This window comes from Dipodomys merriami, unplaced genomic scaffold (genome assembly GCF_024711535.1).
Source record: "Dipodomys merriami isolate MVZ:Mamm:240054 unplaced genomic scaffold, mDipMer1.0.p SCAF_260, whole genome shotgun sequence".
Lineage (NCBI taxonomy): Eukaryota > Metazoa > Chordata > Mammalia > Rodentia > Heteromyidae > Dipodomys > Dipodomys merriami.
Genome location: NW_027204049.1, coordinates 637,493 through 646,151, shown reverse-complemented (window position 1 = coordinate 646,151; position 8,659 = coordinate 637,493). Strand labels below are relative to the sequence as shown.

The 8,659-nt window shown below is 36.9% G+C and overlaps 1 non-coding gene across 1 annotated transcript; it reads right to left on the bottom strand.

Moving 5' to 3' along the window:
- Positions 1-3,797: 3,797 nt before the first annotated feature.
- LOC138837069 (U6 spliceosomal RNA) lies at positions 3,798-3,904 on the bottom strand. Its single transcript, XR_011375165.1, has one exon. It is a non-coding gene; the product is annotated as a U6 spliceosomal RNA (small nuclear RNA).
- Positions 3,905-8,659: the final 4,755 nt, after the last annotated feature.

Sequence of the window (8,659 nt, the reverse complement as noted above, 5' to 3'; positions counted from 1 at the left end):
GTTCTCTTTGACTTTTGTCAGACTGCTCACGCAATTCCTGTGTTGGTCTTTGTCTGTTCTCATCCTGCCCATGCAATTCCTATTTTCTCTTTGACTGTTCTCAGCCTGCTCTCACACACAATTCTCTTCTTTCTCTTTGACTGCTCTCAAGCTGCTCATGCAATTCCTGTATCAATTTTTGAGTAGCTTTCTCACGCTCACCAGATTCCTGTATTTACCTTTGGTTTGCCTCCTCTCTCTCCCTATCACGCTCACACTGAGTCCTTTGCAGGTTTTCAATCTTTTCATTCACCATGTTTACCGGAGTTTTTGTAGAGCTTTTAGGGAACTCTGCTCTGGATTATTCATTAGCTGTTCTGTCACCTGATTGTCTTGATTGGGAGTTGAGATACGCAGACTTGTCATTTTTTCTTTTGTTTTTCTGGCTTGTTCTGCCCATTTGGTATGAAAGTAACATCAATTTTGTGCTAGAACACAATTTTAAGGCAAGCATCAACCAAAGTTCTGTAGCTGCACATTCAAAAGGCTGGGAGGACTGGGAAGGTGGCTCAGTGTTAGAGTGCTTTCCTTGCATGCATGAGGCCCTGGGTTTGATTCCTCTGCACCACATAAGCAGAAAAGGCCAGAAATGATGCTATGGCTCAAGTGATAGGGCACTAGCCGTGAGAGGAAGAACTGAGGGACAGCACCCAGGCCCAGAGTGCAGGCAACATGACTGACAAAAAAGAAAAAAAAAGCTGCAGGTACAATCTAACTCAACAGATACAATCTACTCAACATCAAACAACTATGGATTAATGGGATAAGAACAGCAAGAAAGAATTTGGCAAATCATAAATTATTAGGTTTATGGAGAAATGTGGGTAAAATAGGATTATAGTGGTGTGGAGAAGTAAAATGAGAGTGAATTTTATCAAGTCCTAATCTCAGAGAGGGAAATGAATTGGACAGAGTGATAGGAGAGGGATTAAAAAAAGAAAAATTAAAACAAAAAACAACAAGAAAAATAGAAAAACAAAAATTCTTTAAAAATTATATATGTACAAAGAGGTAATACTGCTATTAAAGAATTTAAGCCTAAGAGGTTGTGAATTGAGTAATAAATTTCTGGATTAAATGTGTACACAATGGGGGATAAGGTATAATATTCGAAGAGGGCTATATATCTGAAGATGAACAGAACAGCGTTTAAGTAAAAAAAAGAAAAACAGCAAGAGGAAAAAAATGAAAAAAATGAAGAAAAGAAAAAAAAGCACCAAAGGGTGCTCATATACACCTAAAGTAAAAATTATAATTGAAAAAAAAAGATTAATAGTAAGCGAATTTTAAAACATAAATAGTAAAATAAATGGAACCAAAGCATGTCTTTGATTTATTTTGGGGGGGGACGGGAGGAGGATGGGAAGATCCTGTATCTGCCTTGTGTCCAAAACCCATCTCTTGCTGGACTCTCTGGTCTGCTTGTGGTTTTTGGTATTCCTGTGGCTTGTTTGGTTTCTTAATTGTTTGTTTGAGCAGGCAGAAAAATGCTCTGTTTTACTCAGATCCTCCTCCCAGGCTAGTTCAGTGAGACGGAGTTTTGCTTTGAGTATCACAAAAGAGTTAGATAGCTGTTAACTCTAATTTGGAGATGCTGTGATGAGGCTAGGTTCTGGGTAGCATTGAGGCCTTTCAGCAAACAGTAGCTTTTCCCTCAGGAGCTAGCTCCAGAGACACTCACAGAACCCAGCGTGGAGCCATTCTCAGAATTTATGTTTACTGAAGTTCAATTGTTTGACTAGGCTGCTGTAGGGAGGGGCAGCCTCTGGCTCTGTTTACCCAGTGAAGAAAGCCACTCATTTGGGGGCAGACTTTTCTCTGTCTGGGCTGGGTGACTTTCCCCTGAGTGGGGTTGAGCCTGGCAGGTCAGGTCAGGTTCCTGTGACCTGCTAAATGACTCTTTTTTTTTTCTTCCAGGGCCTGAGTTGCAGCTAGCTGCTCAGCTGGGTCTTGCTGTATCAAAGATGGAGATCTCAGGTGGATGGGGGGAGGGGCAGCCTTCCCACCTCTACTCCATGAGAAACAGTCAGGATGTCAGGGTTCTATTCATGGCGGAGTGTTGGTTCCTGGGTCGTCTCTGGTTTGTGATCTGCCAGATGAAGATACCTTTTCCTTGTCAATTCTTGCTGGTGTTGAGTGGAATCCGCTTGCCTCCTGTGTCTGGCACCTTTGTCCCAGAATCTCTGTGTTATATGTATGGCTGCTACTGCAGCCACGGCAGCCAACGCAGCCACCGCAGCTGAGGCTATACAGGCAAGTGCTCAGATCTGTCTCCTTGCCTGGATTTTGCCTCTCTGGCCAAACCCTCTGTACTGTAATTGCACACTTGGTGTGATTCTCTATCCTAGGTCTGTTCATTAGAACACTAAAACTGCTTTCTATGCGAGAGATCTTCCTCCGCATAGATCTTCCCAGAAGTCAAATTAATTTCATTGTTAATGATATTATATGGGTAAAATAAAGGAAATAAACTCTTCCATCTCAGGACAATTTTATAAGTTTTTTAGTGTAATCATACAGTACAGAGGGTTCACATTCACATAAGCAAGATAATTAGTACATTTCCTAACAAGCATTGTTGCCTCCTCCTTTATATTTCGTCTACCATCCCTTCCCTCCCACCTCAACAAGTACACTCTTCTCTCCCCGCCCCCACGGAGAGTGTAAAGTTCATTTTTCAACATAGTTTCTTGTGCTTTTCATTGTTATAGGTTAACCTGTATCCCTATTTGAGCCTGTTTTCCCTTTCCCTCTGCAAATTAGAGTAGTGTACATACAAGATGTAGGTGAACCAACTGCAAATAAAGTGAAAACAGAAGTTATAGAGTGGGGGAGGAACATGTAAAGAAACAAAAAATCACATTGCACATTATAAATATGTTAGAAACAACAGCAAGAAACAAAATACCAATTGTTTCCCTATCTTGGGGTTCAATTCCCTTAACATCATTTTATCTGGTCATATGCCAGACATATATTCATTATTGAAAATAAGGAAAAACATGGGACCTATGTTTCTTTGGCCTTAGCTTACTTCTCTTAATATTTTTCCAATCTTCCATTTCCTAACAAATTGAGTAATGCCACTTTTTCTTATGGAGGCATAGAATTTCATTGTTTATATATACCATATTTTCATGATCCAATCATCTAGTGAGGGGCATCTGGGTTGGTTCCATATCTTAGCTATGGTAATAATGCTGCAATAAACATAGTTGTACTGGTAGTTTTAGTATTGTCTTCTTTGTGATCATTTGGGTAAATGCCCAAAAGTGGGATTGCTGAGTCATAGGGGAGCTCTATGTGGAGTCTTTTTTTTTAATATTATTTTATTTTATTTGAGAACATACTGTACAGAGGGGCTACAATTACATGGGCAGGATAATGCATACATTTCTTACCAAGCATTGCAGCCTCCTCCTTTGTTTACCCTTCACCTCGTTCCCAGCCTCCCCCCTCCCCCCACCCAATTATACCCCCCTCCCTCCCCCCACCGACATTGTAAAGCTGGTTTTGACATGACATTTTGTACTTCTCATTGTTGCAACAGGTCCACCTGAATCCTTAAACGACTTGTTTGCCCCCATCTCCTCCACATGTTATACTGACATCAAATGGATCAAGAAAATGTGGTATATATGTGGAGTCTTTTGAGGAATTTCAATTCTGCTCTCCAAAGTGGTTGAACAAGTATACACTCCCACCAAGAATGCATACGGTTCCCTTGTGACCACATCCCCACCAGCATCTGTTCTTGTAAAAATGTGGAATGCTCCACGAATTTGCATGTCATCCTTGTGCAGGGGCCATGCTAATCTTCTCTGTATGGTTCCAATGTTAGTGTATGTGATGCTGAATTGAGCAGAGAACACTTTTTATATATAAAGTGTAATTGATTCTATTAAACTAGACAATTCAACAAAAAGTAAGTTCAAAAGAATTGTCATGAAATTTTAGAACCATATATTTCTTACATAAGCACACATTTAAGAATAAAGTCAAGATTGACATGTCAAAAACAAAATAATTCCACATATTTCTTGTTCAAGAGATGTGTAGGAGGAGGAATTCAATTATTCTATACAAGGCACCTGTCATAATGAACACAGCAACAAATGTTAAGGTTTGTTAAAAGAATTAATGTTTTAAATATATTTAATGTTGAGTATTTGGTTATATATGCCAAAATTAGGACTTTTTGGCAGATATAAAACTTTTCTATGAAGTATTTAAGATTTATGGTAGCAGACGTATCCTACTAAGAATGTACATTGCAGAGTTTATAGAAACTTGATTAAAGAAAACTTGCAAAGTCTTTGTGTAAAGAGGCAGAGTGAAGAGTTTAGATTTTGTTAACTACACAGTTTCTGTTAAAACATTAGGACTTCCTTACTTTATATGCTAGCAAGGAATAAATGATGATATAAACCATAAACAAATGATGAGATGAGCCATAAATAGTAATCTTAGTGTGTAATTTTAAAGAGTACTCATATTCTATAAAAATCTTGTTGAACATCAAAACCTTAGCCAGTGTTAAATGTATAGGAATATGAGAAAATGCTAAAATCTAATATGTAGTACACTTCAAATACTGAAAATACTAGTAATTGTTTCGTTTTTATTTTATTAATCATTAATATTTAATTATTAGTTTTCTTTATTTGTAGCATTGTTTTACTTGTAATATAATACAACTTTTTGTAAGTCGTCATTAGGAGGTTATTTGAGAAGGTTACTGGATGGCCAAACAATTTTTTATAGGTGCATGTGAATTTACAAACAGCAAAATTAAAAACAAAATATTTATTTAAAAAATGATCAAGTAGAATCTGAATCAGGAGTGTTGATAAGTGTCTACATCTAAAAACTTAGCCCTAGTCTGACGCAACAATATTACAGAGTTGAGGCCACAAAAGTGAGAGACTGATTTTTTTGTTTTTTATTTTTATTTTCTTGGTCATGGATTCTGGGACCTGGGTGCTGTCCCTCATCTCAAGGCTAGCGTTACCACTTGAGCCACAGCACCATTTCTATCTTTTTCTGCTTATGTAGTGCTAAGGAATCAAACCCAGGGCCTCATGCATGCAAGGCAAACACTCTACCGCTGAGCCATGTTCCCAGCACCTGAGAGACTGTGTTTTAAAAACATCATCTAAACAACATTTGCTTTCTGCTTTGGGTTATATAAAGATATAAATATTGTTTTATATTTTTTAAATTGTCGTACTTCTAAATTTATACTAACTTCGGCCACTTTATCCTTTCCAAAGTCATGAAGTATCTCTGAGAGTTTGGTTCTGTGAAGATTGTTTTTGCATTTGCAACTTCGTCTGAGTCATTTTTATTTTCATCAAAATAACTTTATATTTCATTTTGATGGGTTATCATACATCAGATACTTTCGAATGTACACATAGAGTCTAAAGATAGCAGTATGAATTTTCTCATTCAGTTCTTTTTTATCTGTTATGCGCTTTCATTATTATGATATTTCTCTCTCTCTTTCACTCTCTCTCATTTCCTCTTTTTCTTTTTCATGCTCCATGTCTGCTACTTAGAATTTCTGTGGGTCTACTATTATCCTTCAGAATCTCCTGGTTTTGTGGGAACATGATAGAGACCATCAGTTACCTTTGCATTCTTTAAGAGTTATAACAGTGATGTGATATTATTCTTTGCCATTCTAATTGGAAAAACACCAGATCTAGGCATTCCTTTTCATTCCTTCATTCCTTATAAATTTTATCTCATAGGAATCATTGGTATGGATAAGATATTTTTTTCTATTTCTTTGTTTTTATTGTGAAAATACTGTAAAGAGGAGTTACAATTGCATGGGCAAGATAATGAGTACATTTCTTATCAAGCATTGTAGCCTCTTCATTTTTGTCCCCTTCCCATCCCTTCCCATCCTCCCCCCTACTCCCCCCTAATCCTCCCCTCCCCTCCCACCTTCCCCTCGCACAAAAGTTGTAAAGGTCGTTTTCGACATAACGACTTGTACATCTCATTGTTGCACTGGGTCCACCTGTATCCTTATTTAAACTATTTGGTTTTCCCCTTCCCCTCCACAAGTTATACCGACCTCAAATAGAGTGAAAGCAGGGGTTATACTGTGGGGAAGGGACATACAAAGCAACAATGAAATAATCTTATGAATGTGTTTGAAACAATCGCATGAAAGAAAAATGAACATTTGAATGCATATCTTAGGGAACATTTCCCTAACATCACCTTATCTGACCTTTTCTGCTTGACTCAGACATATACTATATATTGCAAATAAGGGAAGCCATCGGACCTATGTTTCTTTGGGCCTGGCTTACTTCACTTAATATAATTTTTTCCAAGTCTTTCCATTTCCTAACAAATGGGGCAATGTCATTCTTTCTGATGGAGGCATAGAATATTAGTATGGAGGTTCCTCAAAAGACTCCACAAAGAGCTCCCCTATGACCCAGCAATCCCACTTTTGGGCGTTTACCCAAATGTTTACAAACAAAACCACACTAAAGCTACCAGCACGACTATGTTTAATGCAGCATTATTTACTGTAGGTAAGATATGGAACCAACCCATTAGATGAATGGATCAAGAAAATGTGGTATACATACAAAATGGAATTCTATGCCTCCATCGATAAGATACTTTTAACCTGTGACCTGAACGTTCTTTTTCTTTTACAAGCAATCTTTTGTGTTTATTATGTTAGTAACTACATGTAATGAAAATAAAGCTATCAAATGGAAAGTAGACCCAAGTTTTTCATAGCGATGAAAATCAAAGTAATGGGGGAAGTTAGTACAAAGGATGCTCATTATAGAGCACAGACCCTCAGAGCAATTTATCTTGTACACTTTGTGAGAATGACAATGTGCTGGTAACTCTATATTAAATCAATGAACAACTGAAAGATATGCACATATATTTATATGTGTAATTTTATTTACATATGCATATATAAATGTGTATATGCCCTTATATATGTACACTTGCATGTTACTTTACACACAAATACACATATACATATACACATGTATACATGCACACATGGAGAAAGACAAATAATTACAGAGAACACAGTTTCACTTCCTGAATATGCCTTAGACGGAATGCTTGGAACAAGATATGCTGAAGATGTATTTGTCTCTAAGAGTTCTTTTACCGCTACTCTTACTCTTAAAACTGGTAGGTTTAGACAGATTCGACTTGCAAAATGCAGTACAGGTGATAGAAAGTCACTCAGAAATCTCCATAAGTATAGGCCATATGGTGTATCCCTGGTCCCCACGTAATGCTTGCTCTTGTAGACACTCTGAAAAACCAAGGTAGCAGGAGAATATCCTGGCAAAGAATAAAGTTATAAAGCTTTAAATGGCATCCTTCCTTGAGCTGTTTTCTAACAGCCAGCATCAATTCCTTAGCAGATGACTGAATTCTCAGATGACTAGTCTCTACACATATATTTAACCAACCAATGTGAAAAGTCCTATGTGAGACATGCTGACTGAAGTCTTGCTGATTTCCTTGCCAAGAAAATAAGAAAAAAAAGAAAGTATTTTTAATGTAGTGAAGTTTGAGAATAAATTGTAACCTGTCAAATGTGTCGAACACAATTATACCAATGGACAAAAATTTGATGGTGTTTCTTTTATGTGCTCTTGGACTTGGCAAGTGATTTTAGGTGTTTCTACGCAAGTAGAATCATCATAAACCAAGCCAGCATTTCTTCATTTAATATATAAGGAAAGGATACAGGTTGACCCATTGTAACACTGAGATGTATTAGACACTATCAGAGGAGGGGCTGGAAGGGGGAGTTGGGGAGGTGTGAAGGTAAGGGATGGTAGGGAAAAACAAAGGAGGGGGTAACAACGCTTAATAAGAAATATACTTATTACCTTACTTATGTAACTGTAACCCCTATGTACAGTATCTTTACAATAAAAATACATATTAAAAAGATACAAGGAAAACTTCTATACTTATGGAAATTGTATTTGTCACTCAATATCAGTAAGTTATTGGTTTTAGGACCACAAATATATTAAAATTTTGGATACTCAAATTCTCTACATGAACACAGTATATTCTTTACATTAAAATCTTCCCACAACCTAGTGCAGTGTAATTGCTATGAAAAATTTTTCTACATTCTATATTTATAATGAAAAAATAAAAATATATGCATTATCAACAGATACAATTTTTTTTCAGATAAATTTTGTCTGCAGTTTGTGGATGGAATTCAAGAGCACTTTTGAAAAGCACAAATTTCATCACCAACACCGGACTGCAAATTGTAACAAGGAGCTAATACAGCATCATTGAATAGTATGGATCTCCAAGGAGAAGTACTTGAATTGAGACATTATCAGAAAGTGTAACAACCCAAGGACTTTTTAGAAATGCAGCTGCTAGATTTCTCATGGAGAGCTTTCATAACATTTTGTGAAGCACACGTCAGAACTTCCCTGAAGAGTAAATGGTCTTCTTTCACCTTTCTGTCATCCTCAGTCATTATCAATCAACAAATAACTAATCTTGAATACTCCTCTAATAACAAAATGTTGATGGAGTGTTTATATGCAGAAAACGGGAGGGTTAACTTTTTCCA